Genomic DNA, 27,725 nt, shown 5'->3' on the forward strand with positions numbered 1-27,725 from the left:
CCTGAGCAAGTCCAGTGAAGGTCCACAAAGATGATTAAGGGCTTGGAGCACCTGCCGTACAAGGAGAGCTGGCAAATTGGGATTGCTGAGCCTGGAGAAGAGACAGTTCAGGGAGATCTTATCAATGTGTAAAGATACTCGATGTGAGAGAACAAGGAAGATGGAATCAGACTCTTCCCAGTGGTCCCCAGTGGCAGACAGGATGAGGCAATGGGCACAAACTGAAACACAGGAAATGCCACTTAAACAAGAAGAAAATTCTTTGTTAGTATGGTTGAACACCAGAACAGGTTGCCCACAGAGGTTGCAATGTCTTGGAGCTGTGCAGAATGCAACTGGCCACAGCCCGAGAAACCTGCCACTGGTAGTTAACCCTGCTTCAGCACGGGAGGGCTGGGCAAGTGATCTCCAGAGCTCCCTTCCAAATTCAACTATTCGGTGGTTTTTTGATTATGAGGAAAAGAGACTCCTATACTTTCCTATACTTTCTGGAAAACCAAAATATGGTTTCTACTCCACATGTTCATAATGTTTGTATTTTTTCGTCACCTCAAATCAGAACGAAAACAAAATTATGACATGTTTCATGTTGATCATCAAAATGTTTCACACCCTAACAATATGTTGTATTGCACTTTTACAAAACATGATATATTGATTTTACTAAATTTTTCAGTGCATCTTCACTCCGATGAAAACTTCAGTGGAAATAGTATGTCCCATGCAATGTTTTTGTTTATTATCTTCTTATATAAAAACTTTCAGTTGGAAATTGTTCAGCCTGTTCTTAAAGCCTGGTTTAGGCCACTCATTTTCAAAGTTAATTTCCTAGCATGTCAGTGATCTCTCTGAGTATTTGTGCCTTCAAAGTCATGACACATCACTAATATATAGACATGTTCCGATATACACAAAAGGCCTGATCTGAAGCATGGGAAGATTGTTATACACAGCAATGGACTTCAAAGCATCTCCACAGTTTGCAAGTAGTTTTGTTTGTTTTCTCTTTTTGCTGTTGCTTTGGGGATTTTTATGTGTTTTTTTCTTCTTGTTTTTACTTATGAGATACTTACATACTTCCTCTTTCAAACAAGAAAATAAACAATAAAAGAAGAGGAGAAATTGCTAGCAGAAGCAAAATAAAATGGATAGCAAAGCACGTAGCATAGGTCTCACAGGTAAGTATGCTTTCTTAACTGAATCTTTTTTCTCTGCAGCTGCCAGTACCAAGGGAAAGAACTCTGAGCCGTTTTAGCAACAGCATTTCTGAGTATTGTCTGACTGCAGCATTATGACAGAAAGGTTTGTTGCAAGCTGCCAAATTAGGGACTGCAATAATTACCTGAACCAAAGACTCTGAAGAATAGCTTCTGGGTAATGGAATTTGATAATACATGCTGTTCCTTTCATGCCATGTGATATAGTATTACCCTAGAACTGCTGGAACAATGGTAACAGCCCCATGAAGTCTTCCTTCCATGTGCAGATCAGCCATGTCAGCATGCAGAGCAGTGCCCATTCAGCACAGACTTTCCTTTCCTTTTCTGTTACAGAATTTCTTGCTTCAAATAGCCTGCAGTAAAGCTTGGTTTTATTTGTCTTTCTCAATTATCAGAGACCACTGCATGCAATAATCCTTTTATACATTCTTTTAATTAGGTTGTAAAATGTGACCAGTTCCTTCCTGAAATGTATATTTATACAATTAAGAAATATATAACTACTACTATTTATCATTAATTATTATTTCACAGATACAAGGTAGGCATTTGCATTTTATTACATGCCGTCAATAAGTCAAGAAAATGCAGAGTCAAGTTCATCTCCCTGCAATTTCTAAAGTTGCATCTAGCCTAAAATTTGACTTACTCATGCAAGACACCCACAATTAAAGAAATGTATTCTGACCATGTTTAACGATACCAGGTGAGGGTGTGACAAATACTTCAGTACATCTTTAGGTTGCCAGACTGCTATAGAAAAAAATCATCAAATGCATCATACACAATGTTATTGTGACACTGATGACCATATACAGCAGTGCTTATTTCCCATTTCAACATGTATCTAAAGTGTGATCTCTTATTTCTAGGATCAGAGTTACGCCAAAGCTAGATACACACATTTTTCCATTGAACAATGTCAGCTACGGATATTTTTGTAGTAGCAAAAGTCCTGGGGTAGATACAGTCTCATTGAGAAAAAACAAACAAACAAACAAACAACATTGCTTCTTTCATTCAGCAGGGAAGTGGCATATGTTGTTCTGACAAAGCCCTCTTTTACTGTCATTAGGTGCACCCATTCCAGGACGATTTCCACATAGAGTAGCCTGTCTCTTCGCTGAATGTCTGAGTGACTGGGATACAATGAATTCAGACTGCTGGTTTAATCATCATTTTTCCCAGTAAAGACCAGGTACTGACAGGGCACATGATAAGTACATTGATTTATTGCTCCCCTCCACAGCTCTACCAATACATACAGCTGCAAACCTTTGCTATAAGGCCTACGTAGAAGGACTGAATAAACACAAAGTAAGACCTTGTCTAGACACAAGTTAATTTTTTTAGTCATATTGTAAGCATTAGTAATAAAAACCTTTATTTGATGCTACACTATACTCTCATATATTGAATATGCTTGGCAGCTGGTCTAACGCACCTTCACAGTTACATAACTGAAAGTATACAAACTGGAAAACTACACAGTCACATCTTGGTCTTTGAAAAGCAAAGAGCAATTCAGCAGCACACTGTTTAGGCTCAGATACTAGGCTGTGTCAGTCAGGGCTGTCTTAAACTCAGCTTCTTAATAGATACAGACAAGGAGAGAAAAAGAGGATTGGTAGGGTAAACTATGTCTGCCAAAGATTGAAAGATCACTTAGAAGATGGAATATGTAATATAACTCTTCTCTTAGTGCAATTTAGCAAAACAGGGTATGCAGCTTGCTGAAGAAGTCAGTCAAGAGCCAGCTTGATAATAAAACTGTAACATGGTCAGTAAAAACCTTTTTTCTCTTTTCAAATTGCTCATTAAAAATACTTCATTTTAAGAGCATTATTGATCAACATCTTTCAGAATAAATACAGTCAAAACCACAGTGCAAACAGACTGTCACCAACATGAGTCTGTATATGTAGGTCTGGACACAGTCCTCCCGTTGAGGCAAGGAATCACAAGATTTCTTTCCAATACTTTCCAGTACTTGGATGCATGGATTCAGGGAAATCAGAAGTGGCACCCTACGTTGCCCCTTTCTCCCTAACTGTGACAACTACTGTGATGGCTATTTACCACAAACATTAATCACAAACAACAGTCTGAAGACAAGAAATTTGGTTGATGTAAGCATCCTAATTTATACTGGATAAGACTCTGTACCTCTCGGATATTTGCTCTTAGAGTGTTATTAACAGTGCTCTTGTAAAACAACGTGATACATGAATAGGAATGTATTTGATAATGTGTTCCTAGAGAATATAACATGATAAAATTCTCAGCTGGAAGAACCCCTTTTACACCAATTTAGGATACGGTTTATTACTAAATTTTTACCCTAGGCAATGAAATGTGTGTTTTGCAAAGTGTCACCTACACGTCAGATGCAAGCGGGGATCTGCAATCATTAATGAACAGCAGTTAATTTTGCCTGTACACACTGGCAGAAATGATTACTGGGTAAACTAATAAACAAAACTCTACACCAGCACCCAGACAAGTGTGGTGGGCTCTCACATTATTGCATGTGAACTTCTGACTTCAGTGGCTGTTCAGCAATGCTCAGATTTGGAACAGTTCCATGAATCACCACAGGATCCTGCTGCACTAGTGAACAATATTCACAGACTATTCAGTAACATGCTTTCAAATAAATTATTGGACACTTCATTTTTATTATTTACCCAGCGCTAATTGCATCACTGTGACTTGGCATTAGAACTAATGTTTAACAACATGGATTCAATAAAAGAACTGTATCCAATCTGGATGCCAAAGTTGACAGGTTAAATCAATGCAGTGCTAAGAAAATATGTCACAATGACAATGCAATAAACATACAGGAAAGCTTTGAGGATGGAAATGAACCTTAAAAGGCTATAAACTAGCAGAAGTGAATGACAGGATTTGGTTAGAGAAAAGAAAAAAAAATTCATGAAAAGCAACCAAAATAAAACAATATAAATATTGTCCAAAAACTTTGTAAAATGTAGTTTAGAGCTTAATGGTGATAAATGCAGAATAGAAGGGTAAAAAGGAGGCATTCACTATGCTAGCTTCTAAGAACAGTATCAGCACTTGTAGTTTACTTCTGAAGAAAACTACATGCACGTTTTTCAGCCACTTTCCACCTAAGTTCCCATTTCTTGCATGCAACACAGACCAAGTTTTAGCCTCTTTGCAAAACATGTAATTCACTACTTTGAGTTCATTTCCTATTGAAAGAAACCAAAAACCACACACCTCTTTCTAAGGGCATATCTGGGAAAAAGAAATACCGCCAAGACACAGTACACCTCTATACACCTTCTCATTTTCAATAAATCTTGAAAACAAAAAATATGTCTCAGGAGAACAAAGAGGTTTGATCCCTTTCTCTCTCCTCCCTGAACAGTAAGGAAGTTACTCTCTCCTGAGAGCTGGTGTCAGGCTTTAGGTGCTGTGTCTGAGGTTCAGATTTCTACCTTGACTCCTACAATGGGAAATAAACAGATTTAAGCACTCAGAAAAAAACAACCCAAAACAAAACAAAACCCATCAGGAATAGCAACAGCCACCTATATACAGAGGATATCTAAGACACAGTAGGTAGCCTTCTGGCCCCAGACCTTAGCCCTTCTAGCTGAGCCATGTACAGGCCATAGTGTCCCAATATGGGAAATAGAGTACCTAACATCCTTAGCAACTCTGGGAATTAGGCATTAACTTCTGCCTGTGTTTTTGGAAACCCCAATTAAGTAAGCATAGCATATGCACCCTTAGCATGCAGAGACTGTGCTTCCTGAAGAAGGGAGCTGCCAAGCGGGCAGAACTGAATAACACAAGGTCTCATAAAAAGCACAACTATACTGCTCATTGGCCAAGGTACTGGGAAGTGTTGGTATTCTTTTATCCAGACTGTTTTATTTATTATAATAAATTCAAATACTCCATATTACTGACTACCTTAATATCCTTTGATTTTCTGGCTGCGTTGTGGTCTACATTCAAAAGCAGTGTTTTAGATTCTGTCAGTTATTGTCTCCTAGGTATGTTACTTCCTTTATTCTTTCACTCCCTTCTCCAGTCTCCCTAACTCACCTGTTTCCCAGTGCTCCTGAGTGCACAACTGACTCTCAGGACCTGCAGCTTAGAAGTAGGCATTCAAGGAGTAAGAGCAAAGTTAGAAAGAATGCACAAGAGAAGCACCTCTTTGAGCTAGTTTTCAGAGCTTTCCCTTGTCTTAGCACAGCATGTCTGAAACGCATTCCCAGGCACCAACCCTTTTTCTCCTGATACAGAATTAAATCACTTGAATTTATCTATAAATTCTACTGCTAATTTATAGGTTGTTCTAGCCCATACCTCACAATGAAGTCTCATTTCTTGGTCAGATGGTGCCTAAAAAATAAGCCTAATAGTGCATAGGCTGGGGATATACATCTTTCACCATACTCATGCTGTCCTCAGGTGGTTCAGCATAGGGCTGGTAGTGTTCCAACAAAACCAAAAGTAAGGAGCAATGAAGGCCTCTGAAGGTTTACACCTTGGACTAGTCAGTGCTGAACGGAGCCTAACTAAACCCAGTAATGTGGGTCTCGGTCCACATTCTACCACATGTAACACTGCTACCTCAACAGCTATCAGAGATGTGCAAAATAAAATGATGAAAGACTGTAAACTGCTTTGGTACATCACAAAACAGACTGTAAGCATATATAGTTTGTGGATATATTTATTTTCTTTTTCTCTGCCATTTTAAGAATAGCAATAAAGCTGTTAAAATTTTGCTCTCTTCTGTACCGGAAGTAAAAAATTACAAGTAACTTTCTACCTTTCATTAATTTTTCACTATTATTTTTAAACTATTATAGTGGTAGCTAATGACTAAGTTTCCATGAATAAATGATGGTGCAGACTGAGATGGTGACACTTCTCTGATGAGACTAGTGAGGCCAAACTTACTCTGTAAGTGAAATACTTGCAGGGCTTTCTATTCTCAAGTTTATCCCACACCACTGCTGTTTACTTCATTGTTCACACTGAATTTAACTCTATTCCACTTTGAACTAAACTTTTAAGTTTTAATGTCCTGTCGGTACTTATTATCAATCAAGTAAAATCTTTCCAGAAGAATGGGAATAACAGTAAGAATTTTTCAGAGAAAGGATGCTAAAACATATCAAGAGTATTCCTGAATACACTCATCCACTAGTGAGAACCACGACCTCACTAGTCAAAAAAGCAACAGCTTAGGTCTGTTCATACTGAGAAGAGAAATCTTTGATTCCTCCAATAACAGTCTGAGGTTCTGAAAACCATAGCATTGCTGGTACACTAAATGGTGATCTTCCTTTTCAGTCATATCTAAATCAGCGTTCCACGGGTCTTAACTTAGGTATCAGAAGCAAAGTGCTTTAGGGAAGCAATCCTTTGGCTGACAGCCTGAAACTTCTAAGTGCTATTCTTAGAAACACATTATATCAATATGTGCTTTTAGGCAAATCACTAAGCCAAACCACATCACTTTCCTTATTTGCAAAACTGGGAAATAGCAACACTCATATTTTTGCAGAGTTCTTTGAAATCCATGCCTTGAAAGGTTCATAACAGCATTTGATATTAATTATTACTATTGTTACTTATGTCGTAGGAAAACTGAGAACAGTCACTAGTTAATATTTAAAAGGCAGTGTGAATTGTATTCATCTCCAGGGCATGAGTTAAAGGGTGTCTTTGACCTCTTCTCATCACTTGTTATGGAGGAGAATATTACAAATAAAATGTAGCAGACAGTAGTTGTGTCCTGGCCATTTTCCAACAGAAATGCTTGCATTTTGCTGACTTAAAATTCAGTGAATTGTGTATACTACTTTTTGCTAGGTGCTCCATATTATTGTGGGATGCTATTAAAAATGCCTACAGTTGTTTTCTTCAGTTCTGTTATTTACATTTGATGGTGGTGCATGGTCAGATTTTGCTTTTGGTGCCCATGCAAACACAGGAACATCAGTCGAATTTCCTGGTTGTAGTCAAAGTCACAATTTGTTAAATTGAAATTTGTAATTTTCCCACATGGAAAAAAGACACAAGAGGGGTGGGAGCACCATCCTGAAGCATGACGAACAGCATGTACCAATGGCTAAACTGTTACCCCTTTGATTTATCCCTCTCAAAACACTGGAAAACTGAAACACTTCTGAAAATTTCAGCTGGGCCTTTCTCACAAGCTGATACTGGAATTAGCTACAGCCAGACAGAGCTTAGAGTAGAAATTTGCTAAGCAACCACAGAGCAGCCTTAGGTTTATGACAACAGTCATATGTATAGCATAAAACTTCCTACGAGTTCACCTCACAGATGATGGGTGCTACTTCCGGAGGTGCCACAAAGATATGGTTTTTTTTTTGTTGTTCTGGCTTATTGTGACTAGCATACAGACATGTAGTTACGTACTGGACCAGCCTTATTAAATTAGCATGTAACATGCTGACAGTTTAGCTTACGCAGGTAGGGACAATAGGCAGTACGAGTGTGGATATGACTGTATCATGACTCTCCTTAAACAAAGAAGTATCGTCTCATCATCTCTGAAAACTATGACTTTAGTAATAACATCATATATTGCCTTTAAAAGGGAATGTTCCAGAGATAAGCAGGGTTTACCGACTTATTTTGCCCTTGCAGCATGGAGGATGCAATGGAAGCAATATAAGGTGCAGAGCGATGTGTTTTATCACACAGGAATCCATCAAGGAACTCTTCTAGAAGAAGAGACCATATGCGGACTAAGACAGCATGATGTATGAGTCACATTGCCGAAATCAACTCTTGGATTCAACAGTGCCATTTGAAGGGACGAAACCATTATTTTCTTTAGCCATTCAAGCAAGGGAAACATACTAACTCAATTGCCAGCACAGCTACCAGAAGGAAATTGTGTATTCCTTTTAGCATTCAAGACATTGCTCTATTGCCTTATTCATAAGAAATTCAGCATCTCTTTTGAAAACAGAAAAACAATGACTTTGTCTCCATTTTAATTTGGAAGGACTCCAAATTAAGCTATTATGAGAGATAAATGATATAATGAGAGCAGCATGCAATTTACTGAAAAAAAAATGAACAAGCAGAATGACCTCTCAAATGTTTTGCATTTTTCTTTTTTGAACTTACTGAAATTTTAATGTTCTAGGTAGCAAAGTCAAGTTTCATATTCAGCTTTTCTGTTAATGTTAACATGCACATGACAGGTTCCAACTAAGCAGAAAAATAGGACATTAGGATGCCAACCTAGCATTCCATTATTATCAAGAATAAATGAACTCAACTTATATGGAGTTTCTGTATTAACTATTTCCAATATACACTCCTATGTACAGTACTGTCTCATAGGAATTTGACTGGCAAATATTAGATGTTCTGGTACTAAAGAGAAACTATGAGAGCTCTTATTATTTTGAGGCTGTAATTGTGAACAAAAATATACTGCAAGCACTGATGAAAACACAAGCTCCAGGACCCCATGATCACAAACCTTTTGAGCAGTAAAGTCTCCCAGCTCATAGCAAAGGTCATCTTCAGTTTTACAGCTCCAGGCTTTTAATCCTAAGTGAGCCAATCAGATCTGTATTAAGTGATGAACGTATTATGTTAATGAGCATAATTATGCTAATGAACATTCCTTCAAGGAATCTTCATTCTTGATTCATTAGTTAGATGTTATCATCTGAAACCAATGGAAAATGTTTTGAAAAACTCAATTAACCCCTTTGGGGCAATCACAGACTTTAACAGGCTGTCTCTCAATACTACCCCTCCTATTTATTCCTAGATTTATACCTGTCGATAATCATCATTTCACTGGGAGTCCTCTGTCTTTTTCAACATCTTAATTTTCTTTCCTACAGCGATTTCAAGCCTGCCTGGAAAAAAAAAACCAAAAAAAAACCAAAAAAAACCCTTTAATCCTGTCTAATTTCTGTGGTGCTGGTTCTTTCTGCTGACTCTCCCAGCAGTATCACCTCCTGAACATGCACGGGAAAATGCTAAAACAGCAGAAAGGTTGTCGGAGCCTGCCTGCACAGGACTGAAATAGCATGACTAGCCAGGGATTAGTTTGGGACTGGCACTATCCTGGCCAGTAAATAGGCTGTTTTCTGTTGTACAAAGAGTACTTCTTACAGATGGCACTTAGTGTTTCATACCATACTGCTCCTCTTTCACATTCTCGATCCCACACGATTACATGCATATCTAAGCTTGTGCTTACACTCCAATGCATCAAGGCACACATAGTATCACAATAAGCTATTAACAGCACAAGTTTTTACAGGCCAGCAAGCTATTTGTTCAGATGAATTTGAGGCATTTAAATGTTATTCTATCCATGTGCTGGTATTAATAGCATCCACGTGTATAAAATTTATATCAGCAGACATAAATCAGCATCACTCCAGTAAATTCAAGGCCACATCATTTCAGCTCAGCAGCTGACACTACAGGCTTACAAAAGATACACTTAAGATACACTTTTTAATGATGAAACATGGGAATATGTCTATTGATGGTTATATGTTCTCCGCAAGAAGCCTCTCTGTGCTGTAAGGTTAGGCTAGTTTATGTTCCATAATCAGCAGTGCTCCCCCAGTGGGTTTTTAATATGCTTTATTAGCTTAATATGCTTGAACATTGCACTTGCATATGGGAAGGCTGGGGAATTGTCATCCCTGGATGCAGTTGCAGTGAGAGCACAGCTTTGTAGTCCCGAAGCCCCGACTGTATCTGGGAGTGCACACATGGCACCTGATTGAAGTTACAGGTCTTGTGACTCTCCTCTCACCACTGTGACATTACTTCACTCCATCGAAACAGAAAAATAAAACATGTGAAGCACTCTGAGCGACCTGCTTAATCCCACAGAGGTCACAGCAGAGACTGATTTATGATGATTGACAACTGCCTATGATTATGAAAATTGGTAACCAGTATAGCATATATTACTCATGCCTGCAGAACAGGGCAAAGAGAATTCATTTTCCCTTTTAGTATTCCTAAAGGTTTACTGTTCTTAGCTTTATTCAAAGAAACTTGAGGCCCGAGGAAAACAATGCAGCATACATAAACAGGGCAAACATTATGTCAAGCTATTTTTAAAAATGTCAGTCTGTTACTTGATGTAAGGTTCTGACTTAATATGTAAGGTAAAACAAATGAGTTTGAAAATCTCTGTTTAGTAGTTTAGAAAATGGAATCTGAGATTGCTTTAAACAAGGTCATAAAGACCTCTCGGCCTCTCCTTTTATTTATTTTTTCGCTAATATATTGACTGGCTTGATGGTGCACCACAGACAAATATCTACATGCTTCACATAATGAAACAGTGTCATTACTTTATCTGGACAAACTCCCAGTGTAATTGCAATGAAAGTAAAACAGCTCTGAGACTGCAAAGAAGTGTCAAAACAGGAAATAGAATAGCATAGACCTGCGATGTTTTCCATTTGCAGACCTTCATGTAGGTGTCTTTTTTCATACTTTTAGCTCTATATTGGAAAGCATAATTTGATGATAGACGTGAAACTGTGTATTAGTTTTTATTTTGACAAATTCATTAAACATCACATAGCTTGAAAAATGAACCAGGAGGCACTAAGCCAGCCTGAGAAGATTGTACTTCATAAACTGAATTGCTCACATGGGCAACATTTTGGTGGAAGTTATAGATTTTCTAGCATATCCCTGATAGATAGCACTAATATAACTTCAATAAAAACTCTGGATATGTCAATATAAAATTTTTTCAAGCATCGAAAGATGTAAGATACTTCAGCTAATAAATTGGAAGACTCCCTATTCCTCAAGGTACACTAACTTACACATCAGATTATAACAAGTATTGAAACCGCATAGGGTACAGCAGGCAGCTGTAGGTTTGCTGCTTTTAAAAGTTGCACTAAATTAAATTATCAATGTACTGAAAGTAATACTTGGAAATTAAGGTCTAGAACAAGCTTTTTTTTTTTTTAATAAAAATGTTAGCATTCTTCTATTTTCAATTGTTAGATAACACACAATTTTTCAAAACTGTCAGATGAATGAAAAAGATAAACAGTATTTGCTGCATACAATTGATGTTACTTCTCTTTGTTCCCAACACATGACCTTTCACTTACCTCCCTAAGATTTACTGACTTTTTTTAAATTGCTACCACTTTGAGATTGATTTGGTATGAGAAGTGCAAACGGTTATCTGAAAAGAAGCCCAAATATAGGACTTCATAGGCTGTGAGTGCATGAGACAGGCTAGTGTATAAATAGATATATATGTATTTTCATGTGTGCATATGTGTATGTACACAAACATAAATATACAGCATTAGATTTACTTAAAGTTTAAATTATACAATTATTTCTGCATCTTACAATGATCTGCACTCACCAAATGTGACAGGAAAAGCTGCCTGATTGTTTTTACACATCCAATTTCCTGCAACCGTACATAGAAGAAGACAGGGAAACACACAGACATGTGAATAATGACAGATGTTAAAACTGAAAGAAGATGCCTTGAAAGGAGGCTACAAAGTTTCAGGCAGGATGCTGGCAGAAATCTGAGCCACTACTTGGACTTGACTAAGAAACTTCTCAACTTTTAGTACAAAAATTTGTTTTGGGCAAGATGAAATCAATAGCTTGTACCACACTCAGTCATAGGTGGCTTCCTCTGGCATACTAACTATCTGACACTTTTGCAAGCTTCAAGAGAGACTTTCTAGCCAATGTTACAAATAGATTATATAGAGTTTGTGATTACATACTATTTTCAAAACAATTACTGCATTATTAACTAAAAATGATGTTCAGATGTGTCTAAACATGTTATGTTAATGCTCTATTAACACTACAGAGGCAAGCATTCAAAAGGTAGGGCATCTGAACACTGCATGATGCAGTATGATGAGCTTCTTTAATTGTATGAGTTCAGATTAATCAAAAGTACTTTAAAAGTACTTCAAAGGCCTAAAACTGAGAGAAATCAGTATTCATTTCTGGCTTTCATATTCTTGACTTGTAGCTTCCTATATTTTAATTATTAGCACTAACACAACTTAGGGAATTTTTTCCTAACTATCACAGGCACTTTTTTGTACTTCTACGGGGCATTTGTCTCTATGCCAACAAACTAATAGGAAAATATATCATGAGAGATTTTTTCATCTGAGTTAGGAGCGGAGACAAATATATTACATCTCTTCAATGGGTGAAAACAGCAGATTTTCATTGATCTGCAGGCAGTTGTTCTGCATCAGTGAAGAAGGATGCTACATATCTATATGAAAAAATATTTCTTGGAATACTTCTTATCCATATTGAGGAGCCTTAATATAACATTAAACTGGTCTATGGGATCTGAAGGCATATGAACACCTAATATGGATATACAGTTCTGTCATTCCTGTATGCAACTTCTGATATAAAATGCTGTTCACTAAGAAGGACCTGCTATTGGCAGTGTTCAACTTCAGCCACACACTTTTAAGTGCAGAGTACTAGGAAGAAAATAGGTGCAGCTTTGTAGTGGTCTGACTGCCATGGAAATCAAGATATGCTTTCAGTAGCATTTCTTTAGAAGAATGCATTGTGACACCCTGTAAACTTGTACTGCAGCACAAAAGGATGAAGCTTTCTTTACTTTTGTTTCTGAGACCCTGGCAAAGAAATTGTTTTCCTTCTTCCTCAATTTATGCAGGAAGCTACATGCATTTCCCATTAGGCTGTGCTGTTCCAGAGTAGCGAAGTGATCCATTACATAATCCACATTACCCTCCCTATTAGCCAATTCCCAAGTAGTAAATTAATAAATAAATAAACAATCAGAATATATTTGGATGCTTATTAAATTATTATTATTATTGCTATACCCTCATTGCTTCCAAACAACCAAATATTGGCATGACTCAAAATTCAATTTCTTCACTTACTTTCAAAAACTACATTGGATAATTCAGAAAAGCTATTTTTTCTTTCAATTAGGACAATGGGTGATTTTATTTTTCCTGTGAAATATCTCCCCACACACCTTCCCTTACTGTTGTCTAGCCCAAGGAAAAGAACAGATGCACAAAACCTTTTAGTTTGGTTGTTGGTGAAGTACAACAGAAGGGGAAGGGGGCATTAGATCTACAACATGGTTGAATAAAGTACTTGTAAATGCTTGAGTAAGATTTTCTTTTCTGCGAACAACTGCAATTGTTTCCATAATTTATTCATTAAATGTAGAAATATTCAGGGCATATATTCCTTTATGTTTTATTTCTTGACAAATACATAACTGATTAATCTAATATCCGTACTGCATATTCTTCCAGAATGATTGTTTCACTTTGGGTGAACTCAGAAGACAAAAATCAGCAGATGACACTAATACTATACCGGTTTCCAGACAAATATCTGTGGTTACAGTATAATTTCCATACTGTGGATCACGAGAAAAATTTAAACTCAGTAACTGAAATACCTATAGAAATGTTCTATGTGAGAAGGTTAGATTGGAACAAATGCTATCCTGTATAGAAATATGAACTTGCACACTAAGTTAGTACTACAGAGGTCTCACCAGAAGTTGGAAAGTTGAAGCCATTTGAGTCCTAAAATTTTTAATGCATAAAATATGTATTTACATACTCTGTATGTTTTCTGTTTGTTTTCAAGAAAATACTTCATTTTGAAGCTAACAGCCCTTTTGCAGCTGAAGCATTTTTCAATATTGGGGGACTGCAGTCAGGAACGTTTAGAAGGAAATTCTGGTAGCAAAGTTGCCAAGGACATGAGTCAGGTTGCCTTATTTTGTCCTTTTGACCAGAGAAGAAAGACAGATCTCTCTTTTCTTATGTCAGTCTTGTTTTGTTTCTAATAGCAGAGCCATTTATTGATAGTCCAACCACATTGCTTGTAAGATATTATGCACTAGAATAATAAATCAGATAATAGAAGAGGTTAATAAAATTTGAAATGCTTGGAGATCAGACTAGGCAGAGAAAAGCTCTTTAAGTTCATGAATCTACTTCCTTTACTGTCATATTCTGGCAAAGCATTCCCCACCTGTTAAGAGGAAGCAATTATGGTAGCTGAACATACTGCATGGATGACCTGAACCTTGTTCACAACAGATGAGAAAATATGACATGTTCCTCTACCATCTGAAAGACTTTTATAGTTGATGGAGACGAAACATCAAGGAAAGTGGGAAGATTGAAGACTGGACTGGTATGTATGTGAGGTACAGACTGATGTGAGACCATAAAAGCACTAACAATAGGACTTACTGTATCAACACACTTGAAATGGCATTCCTCAGGAATGACAACTTAAAATGAGATACATGCATTTTACTAAATATGTGTATGTAAATATGTTATTAGTATATATATGTATATGAAATACATCTCATATCACCAGTGATGACAAAAAGAAGGTAGTTGTAGGTGTGAGTGCACACGTGCTGGCAAAGGTGTATCTGACAAAAGAGGCAGAGGTTTTCTGGGGCTCCTTTTAGTAGGCTAAAACTTAACTAACTTCTTATATTGTGAAGGAAGTTGGCACAAATATAAAATTTAATTTCCAATTAATTCAAATATAGTCCAATACAGGCTTTAAGGGCAGTACTCAGAAACTGTATCTATTGGATTGACTGGCTAAGGTGTATTATGAATGAACACATTTCCTAGCTTTAAATCTTACACAAATTATTTTGGACATCACAACTGTTAAAAATTTATGCAGACATATAAAAGGAATAATGTTGCTGAATGTTTAATGCTATTCGTTTTCTAACACTGCCTAGGAGTAAACAGGAATGACACTTTCCTTTCTGATTATGGGCTGTGAGAAAGATCAGCCGGCTTCTTCATGCTAATTTCTCTTTCCTGTGTGTTCTTCTCACAAACCTTCACATCTGCCTTAGTCTTGCTGCTCACTAGCATATGGTGCACTTGTGTGTAAATGTACTTGAGCAAAACAAGAATGAAGTGTGTTTGTTTTTGTTTTTGTTTTTGTTTTTTCTTTGATACATTTCCTTTACCAGAAATGGAAGCTATTGCTTTTCTAATGTACTATACACATAATGATCTCTGAATGCACTCATTGCCTTAAACTTTTTCCTTCTTGATTTTAGTTATGTTGTGATTTCCTTCTTATCATATCTCCTATTCTTATCACACTAAAAATATCTAGGAACAATATGTAAAAAAAGAAAGATTTCAGTTTTCGTCTATACTGAAATGTATTTCTTGGGCTGTGTGAATCAGTCTTGTGAATATTCTCCTTGGTTTGCTTTACCGGTATGTCTTTACTTACACGGTTAGGTAAATGGTATTTGATTTTCAAAGTGGATGCCTCTGAGACTTATTCCTATCTTTAACTATTTAGGTCTATAGAAAAACAAGTCTGAATATATGAATAGGGTCTTACTGGTGTGTTTTAATGTCCTCTCAGACGTTCCTCAGAATGACGGTTAACACATTGATTCTGACGAAAAGAAGCTGAAAATCAGGTTTTACCAATATATCACATCAGCATACATGTCTGCTGATCAGTGTTAATTAGTCCTGCATTTTGCAATTTGTAATCTGTGGATGTTTTATGGGGATGTAAATAGTAACGCATTAGCATATATAATCTGTCTTTGGAAAGCTTCTGCTGAGCAAGTGACCAATAAATTGCAGTTAATGTAAACATTAATCAAATTGAATGCCAGTATGGAAAGTGTCTCAAGTTTAGAGGGAAAATCAACTTTCTACCATGTATCTTATTATTGAACTGTATGTAAGATCATGATCTTTTCTGAATATTCAATGACAGATAAATATATGTGTTTTATCATCCTTTATGCCACCCTGAAGAGCTAATCATTTGACCATTAGAGTGAATGCATGTCACTCAGTCTACAATAATGAATTAAAATTCCATCAGTTAGATGAAGGAATAAAGGGGGGGTGGGGGGGAGGTGGGGGGGGAGAGAGAGAAAGGGAAAATTTGCATATGTTAGTATGAAATAATTTAAGCCAAGAGAGGAGAGGTCAGCATATAAAGCCACAAAGTGTTGAGTACTTCACAGAAATGTAATGACCTATATTTGGCCTAAACAAGCTATTGCATGACTGTAAATATACCATCATTGTGAACAAATGAGGATTGCAGTTATAGCAGGTAAATGGTAATAAATATATAATATGCAATCTGTTGTCATGAGCAGAGAAAGCATTTAAATTATATTTCTGCTGTGTACTGTTAATAACATTTTTTATATAGTCTACCCTTCAAAATTTCCTTTGTTCTTATGGGACTTAACTTTCCTCAAAAAAAAGCCCCAGCTACTGAAAGAAGTGAAGCTGAATATGCATATATACAGACTGGACCGAACATTTCTACAGAAGGAATGTTTACCTTTAAGTTTGGCTGAGAAAATGAAGGATCTGTGAATGGTCCACGGAGAGGCCGGTTGGAACACTGGAATTTGTCTGATTCAGTGCAAATGCAGATAGAATAGGTTAACTAAAAAAAGAAAAAACTTTAAGTCAAAGTATGCTAAAGAAATGAGATGACTTAAAATTCAATTATTTGTAATCTTACATCTATTTCTTTTTTAACTATGCCTAACAACGGCACTACGATGAAGCGTATAGAAATCGACTCATTCAAAAACATTCTCCTAAAGCTAACTGAAATAGAAATACTTTCAATAGAATGCTTCTACATAATAATTTGAGGGACACAGGCCACAAAATAGAAGTGATCATCCTGAGGAAGCCTAGGGGATTGCGATGATGTGCCAAAGGAGATAGGAAGCTAATTGCCAAAATGAAGAAAGGCAGGAAGGATTTCTAGACAAGACACAGTAGGGAGCATGCTGGCTGTTGAGGGGACAAACCCTGGCGCTCTACCACTAAGTGCTGACAACCATCAAGACACTTTCACATCAACAGAAATGGTACAATGTTTCATAGCAACGTGACTTTGCAGAACAAGAACGAGAAGGTAAAAAGGATGGAAATAGTGACTGAATTTATGCAGGCTTGAAGCTGAAAGTGAAACAGCAGATTTGGGGGCTTACAAAAAGGTGGATTATTTGTCAGAGCCTGGAAGTCTCAGCCCTATAAGCAGTAAACAAAGAGGAATGCAAATGGGAGCTCTGGGGTTTGTTTTACTTCCTTTTCCTTTCTTGTTTGCTTTCTAGATAAAATTGACATTTCTAGAAAATTGAAAGCCAGGGAGACTGGTTAGTGAGAAGTATTTTGCTGTGTTACATTTATTTGCTTTATTAAAAAGGACTGTTGTTCAGGCAGATCCTGCACTACAAAAAAAATGTGCAAAGTTTTTGCAAGAACATGCAAAGGTATGTGGCAGCTTTTCTCCCCATTAATGACTGAGGGAAGTACTTTATGAGGGCATTGAATCCCAATAAAGGATGGCTGCCTTTTGAAAAAAAAAAAATAATGAGGTGTTTCATTTCTTTACTGGGTTTTTAAGTAGGATGGCCTCCTGATTAGAATAACCATTTTAAAAAAATATATTATTTCTTAGTATTTCCTTTTAACTTGTTTTTTGTGAAGTTTATTTTACTGATATTGGTTCAACTGCGGTAATAACCACCTAAAGAATAACATACAATGATCTTTTAAATTAGCAGTATGTACTGTAAAGAAAGAAGGAACACTATTTCTGTCTGCAGTAAAAACAGTAAAAGCTCAGGAGTTTTTATACTGTTTTAGTACAATTGCAAAGATTTCATGGGAAGGTAACTATAATTACCATCAAGTACAGCTTTGACCTTAACACATACCTCAAAGGACAATTAGGTTCAGCTCTGAAGGGTTTTATCTTTAAACCTCTTGCTGAATAAAAACACTTTCTTTCTACAGTCCAGACTTCTTACACACCAAACATAGTATTTGTGGCTGCAATAGAGCTACAGATATTTAATGTTCTGGCTGTTGTAGCATATGCATAATAATACACAGCTCATGCAACTTTCATAAGTTTTTCTCTTCTGACTCCCTTCTAATATCTCTCAAAAGACATTTGTGGTGTTATTCTTTATTTATTTTACATAGTACTTGCACTCATCATGGATAAACATTAATAAAACTTTTGGAGGTTATCAGGACAGTTATTTGTTTGGAGACCTGGTTAGCTTTAAATACTAGACACAAAACGTGCTGCCAAACATGCAAGTCATGGAGCTCAGATGAGGTAACAACACAATTTTTATTATACAACTATGATGAGAGAGCTAAGTTCCAACCTGCTACAATGCAGTCGAGTACTGATTTTGTAACAAGAGATTAGGCCTGATCTGCAAACATCTTTTTTAAAAAGAAACTGTTTGTTCAAGCTGTGAATTTAAATGCAACATCTGAAAAAAAAATAATAAAGGAAAAATTTTGCAAACTGTAAAGACCACCCTCTCAAAAGAAAAAAGTATGAAATTAAAATTGCCCTATATTCCCTATTAACAAATTTATCTTCAACATATCTTAAGTAAAGTAGCCTGAGGTATGTCCTGTGGACGCAGCAATAAATACATTCACACTATGGGTGTTCATGAGTAGTAAGCAGGTTTGAAGTTGGGAAGTTAGTAATTGTTGCACACAACTAGGCCTGAAAAAAAAAAGATCACTGTGATGTCTCTAAGGACCTGAGAGCCCAAGACAGATGACAAGGACAGAGTGTTGTCTTGTTTTTTTTCTCTTTTTACAGCAAAAATTATAAGCCCAATAAGAAAAGTTTCGTTTAATAGAAGTCGGAACACATGATACTAATTCTGTTCCTCTCACAGAATAAGGAGAATTTTAAGAGTTGGAAGAATAATCAGAGCTATCGTAGAGTACTATATTCTAACAGGGAAAGTCCATGCTTCCATTTCCTGGGTTTGACCTCTGAAAAGGCACTGAGCTTCTGGGAATCAAGGGGTTTTGTTTCCTTCATTGCCCATAGTCTTCATTTGTTCAATGAGATTAATACAACCTCTTTACCTACCTTTTATTGAGAATAAAAACATTAAAGGTTACTCAGCGTTACGGTTATGGATCCCATTTTGTAAGCAAGACAGAAGGAATCTCTTCTGAAGACTGGTTACAGCCAATTCAAATACAGCAAAACAGTAGAGGATTGGGTGACAAAACCAGCTGTTACTGAGGTCTTGATGTTCGCGCCACATTCACTGTGGAGGACTAGCTTTAGCCAGGTTGTGTGAACCGAGCACACAAAAGAGTTTGGAAGAGATCTGCTGGTTTAGGTTAAACAGAATGGAATCCTGTTCATGTGCTTTGGGATTATACACGATGTGAACCAAAGCACAGTAATTGAAAACATTCAGGAAATGACCTTTAAAGTGCTTCTCCAAACCTAAACACTGATGTAAATGCACACCTATGTCATTTAAAATTCTATTGACTTCACAGGGGTTCCACGCAATTTTCTCAAACAATATTTTGGAAATAGACCTAAATGAAAATTGTTTTTTAAATAGAAAATTATGTTCTCCTTATCGGAGAAAACAGCAACTAGCATTGTAACAGGAAGTTTATGTATCTTGTTCTGACTGTCTGGATGGACAGTAAGAACATGTGTAGAAGCAATTTTACAGTCTGCGACACCTAAAAAGATTTAAAAGGTATACAAAAATATTTCTTGAAATTTAAAATATTGTTGATGAAAGGAATGCTTTTAAACTTTTTAGAGTAATGACTAGTGACATTTTATCCTTTAAGGATGGAAAGGTAACGAGAATTTTTTTTCCCCACATGTGGAGCACGCTCAGGTGAAGCTGAAACTGAATTTCCAGCTAGATCTCTCCTGCAGCTTCCAAAGCTACCTAAATCAAAGTGACAGTCCAGCCAGGAACTGAGAAATATGCCACAACAAATTCTTTTTAAATATAAAGTAATTTCACATGCTCTCCAGACCATTACCATTTTGTAATTTTAAGGAGAGATAAAGACAGTCCTTGCACAAGGATATTTCAGGTGTTCTTTACTGCTACCCAAATCCACATTTTTAGTGATTGCACCTCTTTTATTCTATTGCTATATTTATTAAAAAGGTACTTTATGTAGAACATCATAAGGAAATCTTCCTTTACATTGTATTATTTGCATTTTTCATTATTTTTTTTACTATGACTAGCCTCTGTAATTCACTCCATGAAAAGATTTATTTTTTTTTTTTAAGAAATTAGACCTACTTTTTGGATCATTAAGTAGTGCATAATCTTCAAATGGGACATTAAAAACTGTAATCAGTGACATCGCCATGACAACCGATTAAGAAATGTCTACAGAAGCTTCTGAAAATGTAATTTTTTAATATAATACATTTAAATGAGTTCATCAGAACAAAGCACCCTAAGTAGATTTATTGTGAACTGAACATCTAGTAATAATTTGGCTATATAATGAACACTAAAATCTTTTCACTGTGACTTCAGTAGATTGGGAGGTGGCATCAAAATTCTCACTTGACTTCGATAGACTTACGGGGGGTGGGAGGTGTAAGTCATCAAAGAAAAAAGAGGTTTTCTTGCACTAACAGACTGCATTTCATTAAATGCTTTTTGGAGCATACTTCTTCCTATATTATTTAGTCTCTGAACTTGTTATGAACAGATTATACCAGGTGCAGGCTTCAAAGAATTTAGACATTGCTTAAATCCCCTTTGCGATTTAGCCTATAGTTATTTCAAGATACTTCACCCATTGTCTTGCCTGCTCTGATGAGTGAAATTGGAAGCAACAGAAACACCATTCTGGCACATATCAACAGTAAAATATAAATAAAACATGCCATAAAATGCCTACCTGCAGTATACTGTGTTACAGGGTTATATAAATTATATGTTCAGTAGTTGAGGAAAAGGCACTCATGAGACTAAAGGCCAATCAAAATAATATTTTTAAGTGTATCACAGAAGATTAAAGAGAAAAAAAATGTTTTTACAGATAATCTGCTAGAAGGGATTAGCTATACTTAACAAGAGTAAACTACCCAGCATGCCTGCCGTCAAACTCCTGGCTCATCCTCAAAATAGCTAAAACAATCCTCATAACTTCCAGTTTCCAATCCACCCATTCAAGTTATGGCTTGCTCTTGTCTTTTATGGTTTTGTCTCCTGCTTCTGCCAGCTGTATTTATTGTGCCCTTTTCTAGAATAGATCTTGCATTAGTTACGTCTGTTGCAAGCAGAATGCACGTTTAGAATACAGCCTTTCCAAAATACTGTATTGTGTAAGTGCTGTTGCTGCAGAGTGGAGAGGAGGTTTAACTTTCCATATAACATATAACTTTCGCTTAGAATGATGCAGCCTTTTTCTACTGCAGAGAGTTTACGACAGGGACTGTATGTCGGCTACTGTAATCTGGCACTGTTCTATGTTGTCTGGGTACACGATATTTTATATCAGCTGCAAATCTGCCTCTTAAACCATGCTGTTGCCTCCTAAAATACTGTGAAACTAAGTGTTTTAGTCAAGAATTTTCTCTCAGACTGATACAACAGTCTGATCTGCAGATGATCACCCTCAAAAAACTTTAAAGCAGCTGCAGAAAAATGTTTTTAATGCCTTCTGAAATGTGGGTGTTTTGAATTGGTATCAAAACTACAGGCATTCCCAAATCACCAATCCCTTTTGAAAACCCAGGCCATTATACTTACAAAACACTGACTCTCCATTAAACTCCTTGTTATTCTTTTACTAATGAGACACTTTACCAGCCTGTCATCACCCGCTGTGATTAATTCTCTACTTGTAAAATTTTAGCTCTCTCTCTGCTGCTGCTGTTAACGTGCTTTGTACCAAATAAAAATGAAGTTGATGTTTACAAATCCTGTCTGGAGGTTGCTTTAAAAAAGCCCGTCTTTGGCTTACATTAATGAGGCCAAGTATACTGATTTTTGTTCAAAATTATTCTGGATAATTAAACACCGTAACAGACTACCATGGAAGGTGTGAAGCTCCTTGGAAACATTCCTCCCTCCCCTCATTGCTTAAAGGGTTTTGAAATTTAGTATCTTTTAAAATATATGCTTTGCTATTACCTGACCATGGTCCGCACACAGAGGAGCTCAGATTTGAAGACTGTAGGTATTCTTCTCTTCTTAACATTTCTGAATCTAGGAATAAGCATGAGAAAAACAAACAAACAAACAAAAACACAAACAAACAAACAACAACACAGAATCTAGTCATACAGTCATCTTGAAGAAAAACTGATACAAGAAAACTACAGCACAGAATCTTGAACTGTGGAGTGCACATTGCCTTGCTAAGAACAGTGTGAAATTTATCTCAAACAGATTAGGAAACAAGAACCATTGCAATAGAAACCTATAATTCTCTGCTGCAAGGACTTCCCCTAGGTTGTTATCTAAAAATACAAGTCAACATGTAGATGTTGACTGGTATAACGAGGAGTACAGAAACATAACACATGCTCCTCTGCACACTCTGAACCCAGTCCAACTCACAATCCAAGATTGTGCAATACTTTTCATCATGCATGCACGGTGAGGGAGACATTCATACTGTTAAGTAACTCTATATTGAAGATATTTTTGAATTGAAAATAGATCTTTGGGATTGTCTAAGACAACATGAAGGTGAAAGATAGGTCTGAATTGCACTTTCACTGTTAAATAGTAACGTTCCTGCAATACAAGGCTGAATACCTGTGCATCCTTCTGTATTAAAAGAACTTCAGAAGTTATTCTGCCTCACCATTTATATAGAATGAAAGAAGACAACACCTAATTCATCTAAAAAGCAAAGTGGCAGTGTTCAAATTGCAGGCTTCTCAGGAGCTAATGTATTTACAGAGCTTTTATGCTGGAGACAGTTAGCCTTCTCCCTTCTCCATACTAAATAAATTTAATTAAATTAAATAAGATGAGGCCATCTGTTTTCTTCAAATGTTCTAATCTTAAAATCTTCTAATGCCTTGCAAATCTCAAATGTCCAAATTTCATACAGAAGATACGTCTTGCAAGAATGCAGATTTTGAATCGTATTCAATCTTCAGTTTACTTATATACTCATATTTACCAAGATACATACAGAACGTTGTATTCTAGTGCTGTAATTTCACATGTTTGCGTCTACTGTTTTCCCAGAGCCTGCAGAGGATTCCCACTGCTATCTTGGGAAAATGCTTCACTGTCAAAAATTTAGAGAAAATAGTAAAAAGGAACAGAGAGATGAAACTTTATGTTTATTATAAAACCAAAGAAAATGTGGCAGAAACAAACAAACAAGCCAAAAAAAAAAGAAACCAACCAAAAAAACCTTGAGCATACAATGAACAGGTGTGTATAAATTACCATCATTCCACTGCAAGAGAGACAGTGGAAACAAGAAAGCTGAACACACACAAAAGAATTGGAAGCCACAATAGGAGAAAAATAGACTACTAAATCTCAAGGCCTGCATTTTTCTCCCCTTGAGAACAGAATTAAAGCCAGCAAAATTTCAAACCATCTCCTTCCACTTGAAATCTGACACAATCCTCAAAACCAGAGAACTGCAAAGCAGTGTTTTAAAAGCTATGTTGTTAGAACATTTATTGATCAAAAGCATAATGAGAACTAATTGAAAGACACACACACACTTTTTATAGCAGCGATCTCTTAAAAAACATTATTTCATCCACAATTTTAAGAATACTTAGTGTAGTTTTTTAATATAGTCTGAAATACCTAAATAAGATTTAGATATGACAATTAAGTATATACTTAAAAAATTAAATAATATATATCATAACTACTTCTTCATACTGCTGTGTCAGTTTGCGTACAAGAAGAGACAGTTGAGGCATCGATGGACACCTATCCATGGGAAATTAAACTGAACTCTATGATAGAGTATTTCTCAGAAACCCATGCATAGTAGATCTACCAGGAAAGAAAGAAGGGGAAATTCCAAACTGAAAATATAGGGTATAGACAAACGTGGGTTCTCTTTGCCAGCTCCTGGCTGTATGAATTCAAATAATTTCCACTCAATGTAGGTTTGTTAGTGCTTAGACAAGCTAATAACAGCCTACCATGTGGCATGATACAGATAAACCTTCAGAAGTGCAAACTCCTCAGTCAAACTGTGCTGTTACCTTGGTATCTCATTTTAGAAGTCCCATTTTAGGGTTGCATCATTTTGAGACATATTTTGAAAGTGTTTAAAAGAGTGCCTTTATGTATTATTGCTGTTACAAACTACAGCCCAGATCTGAAACAAGTACAGAGAAGCATCATTATGTATCATCACTGAGTATTGTACTGCAAGCCCAGAATACCACGCACTATCAGTCACGGGGCTACCTAAGTTGTCTGCAATTGTACTGAGTACATCTGCAGAAGGCAGTTATTGGACTGACCATATTCCACGTGAAGTCAGCTTAAAAGTGCCCATGAAGTGCCGTAAGAAAATATAGTCATTAAAATACCAAGTGTTCAATTCTGTTTATTTTTCTGTCACTGCATTTTCATTAAAATTATTTATCTTTCCTTACTAGGAACCTGCCACATAGATACTAATGAATAATCAATAGGAATACTCTACCAGTGGCTTTTAAAGGTGCATTTTAAAAAGGAAGCCAAACGATTCTATGTTATTTTGATACTTAACAAACCAAATATATATATATATATTATTTACTACAAGGGGAACAGCTTAAATAACTTGGTGTACTCAACAAACTGTTACAAACCTACAATAAATAAGCAAGTACTCTGGAAAAGCTTTGAACTTTGAGATTTTATTCCTTTTAATGCATTTAGAGCCGTGCATTTTATGATGAAAAAGAAAAAAAAAAAAAAAAGAGAGATAGGAGCATGGCAATCCAATTCATAAAGCAGAGCTATCTGTTTGGTTGCATTCACTGTGAAATGCTAGAAGTTGAGCTTTGTATCTGAGTCCCTGTTGGATTGGTTACACTACATCCTCTCAGTTCTCTGCAGGCCAGCCTCCAGCAGTGCAACCAGTCCTTGAGGGTCCTGCACATCTGTGTGCTCCCACTGGTGTTGGTGGGGCTCCACACTGGCACAGGGAGCCCGCCTACTGCCTGCACTTCAGGATTCGGGCAGAGCTGCTCTCTTTCTCTATTAGACTGGTCCAGACAGTGATGAAGTAAACAGCATTAACGTTTTAAAAAGGTAAATAGCAAATACCAGCATCACTATAAACTAAGATGACAATTTTGGACACATGCATAATGAGTATAGGCATTGCTTTCTCAAGTAAAATTATTGCAAGGAGCTCTACTGTATAACGTATGAGAGAGGCATGTATAAATAATATTAAAATACGTTACTAGAGGATGCTATCCATTATTTCATAGGACTTATACATTATAACATGCATTAGTTCTTACCGTACTACTCAACACTGCCCAAAATAACTAAGGGGAAAATGCCTGCTGATCATTTACTGATTAGTAATAAATAATTTATAAGTGGCCATAAATTAAATGCGTGATTTTTACAATAAAAAAATGTATTATTTAAGGCACAGATCTGATTATATTAATGTCGATTCTATACATTTGTTTAACAAAATTTATATATAGCTTAAGGTTAAGAATGGGGGAGAACTTTTAAGAGTGGAAATGATATATACTAACGAAGTGCTACTGCCCTAGAAAGAACTGTACAACATATTGCGGTATGCAACCCATGTACATAGCTATAACCACAACTTTCCCTGTTGTCTGCTGCAGTTGAGATCAGATCTTACACAGCAGTCAGTAAGACTTTTAACACTGAGTTCATGGGAGCAGAACCAGGTCCTTGGGGCAGGGATCCTCAGCTGGCATGAATCATCCCATCTCAATTTGGAGTGTGCAGAGCCAGGGGTGGTTCTTCCAGTTGTGTCTCCCAGGACAAGTTGTAAGCACTGCATGTGTCCAGGAAGAGACTAGCCCCCAAACCAACAAGCACAGAAGCAAAGCTCTCTAATTGCTTAACCAATTTAATGAGCTTCTGTTGGGGAAGAAACTGTATCAATTTCTTCATTCATTAGCACAGTGTCAGTGTTGCTTGCCTCCAAGTTGCCCACAACTTTGCAGAGAACAGCTTCAAATCACAACTTCTGCTAGACTCGGCTTTAACATACAATGATGCCTTAATGGAAGGGTCCCAGTAATAGAGACTAACTACACTGAAAATTTTATGAACTAGCAGCCAAATTTGGCATTGATCCCTGCTGAATTATTTCCATGCTGGTAGTACTCAGTTTACTGCTACAAGATGGATGAGTTTTAAAACATCTGAAACTAAAGGTGTGGCCAGCAGCAGCTTATGATCAATGCTGTCTCACACTGCATGTCAGTGTCCCCAGCTCCGTCCCTGTCGCTTGGTCTGACCAGCTGCATGTACACCCGCACCTCTCCACCCCCAAAATGAGTCACAGTTAATTCAAAAGTTAATTTCCAAGAATTACAAAAGTCTTTCACTGATAGTGAAAAGACTGTGCATATATACCATTAACACTCACCTTGAATATGGAAGCCTTGGGATGGCAGGAAAGTCTTTTATTTTAGGCTGAATATGTGTTTCCTTTTCACAGGTAACTTTCCTACATTTTTTCTTCATTTTCTTTTTCTCCATGCTCAAAATGATTGTTAGACAAAAGCACCCTTTGAACAGCATCTGTTCAGCATACTAGTTCAGTTAAATATTGCCTGATAACTAATGAAGTTTATATGTTTTCTACAGGCTTTTCTTGAAGCAAACTTTGCTTTTCCTTGTACATTGAATTTTCCAAGAATATTTCTCTTTCAAGAAAGCATTCTGGAACAAAACAAGACAGCATACTGTCTACACCACCTTCTAGTGGCTTCTCGCAGCTAAAAATCTAAATCTCCCTTTTATTTTTTAATCTACTAGTGGATAGCTGAATTAGGTGGAAGTAATACTTAACATTTACATGCTAGACAAAACTCACAAGTATAGACCAATCCATTTTTAAAATCTTCTTACTAAGCATTGCTCTCCCCAGTTTCTAGTAAGGGAAACTGAGGCAGGAAGCAAGACGACTTTGCTGAGTGCTACCCAAATCCATTCCACTCTCCTTATATTTTGTTATGCTTTTGCAACCCCCTGTTGGTGACAGAAGCAGGGTCAGAACTGAGTATAAAGACAGGTACCTGCACCTTGCTTAACAGCACAAAGCAAATGCACGCAAGTAGTAGCAGATGGTATGCAGCTTTTTACATTCAAGTAAATCTTTCGGTAGTCTTATTCGCATGCCCCACAGATCCTATCTCCTACTGCTAGAAAGCTACTGAAAACAATGAAGACCTCATACATGAAAAGGAACTTGTTAAAAAACATGAACAAGTTTCTCGAGTAAGTGAAAGGACTGTGTGGCTCAGGGGAATGGTTATTGAATTTTAGAAAGCTTTAAATCCAAGAGGCCTTTTTGAATCCATCCCAGATTCACTGAGAATGAAAGCCATTACCATCGTATATGTGTT

General features: G+C 36.6%; 1 long non-coding RNA gene across 1 annotated transcript; it reads right to left on the reverse strand.

Moving 5' to 3' along the window:
- LOC106033113 (uncharacterized) lies at positions 1–23,088 on the reverse strand. Its single transcript, XR_001205195.3, has 3 exons — positions 22,300–23,088; positions 16,650–16,757; positions 1–91 (listed from the first exon to the last, which is right to left on the reverse strand). It is a non-coding gene; the product is annotated as an uncharacterized lncRNA (long non-coding RNA).
- Positions 23,089–27,725: the final 4,637 nt, after the last annotated feature.

The sequence above is a fragment of the Anser cygnoides genome, chromosome 12 (assembly GCF_040182565.1).
Source record: "Anser cygnoides isolate HZ-2024a breed goose chromosome 12, Taihu_goose_T2T_genome, whole genome shotgun sequence".
NCBI lineage: Eukaryota > Metazoa > Chordata > Aves > Anseriformes > Anatidae > Anser > Anser cygnoides.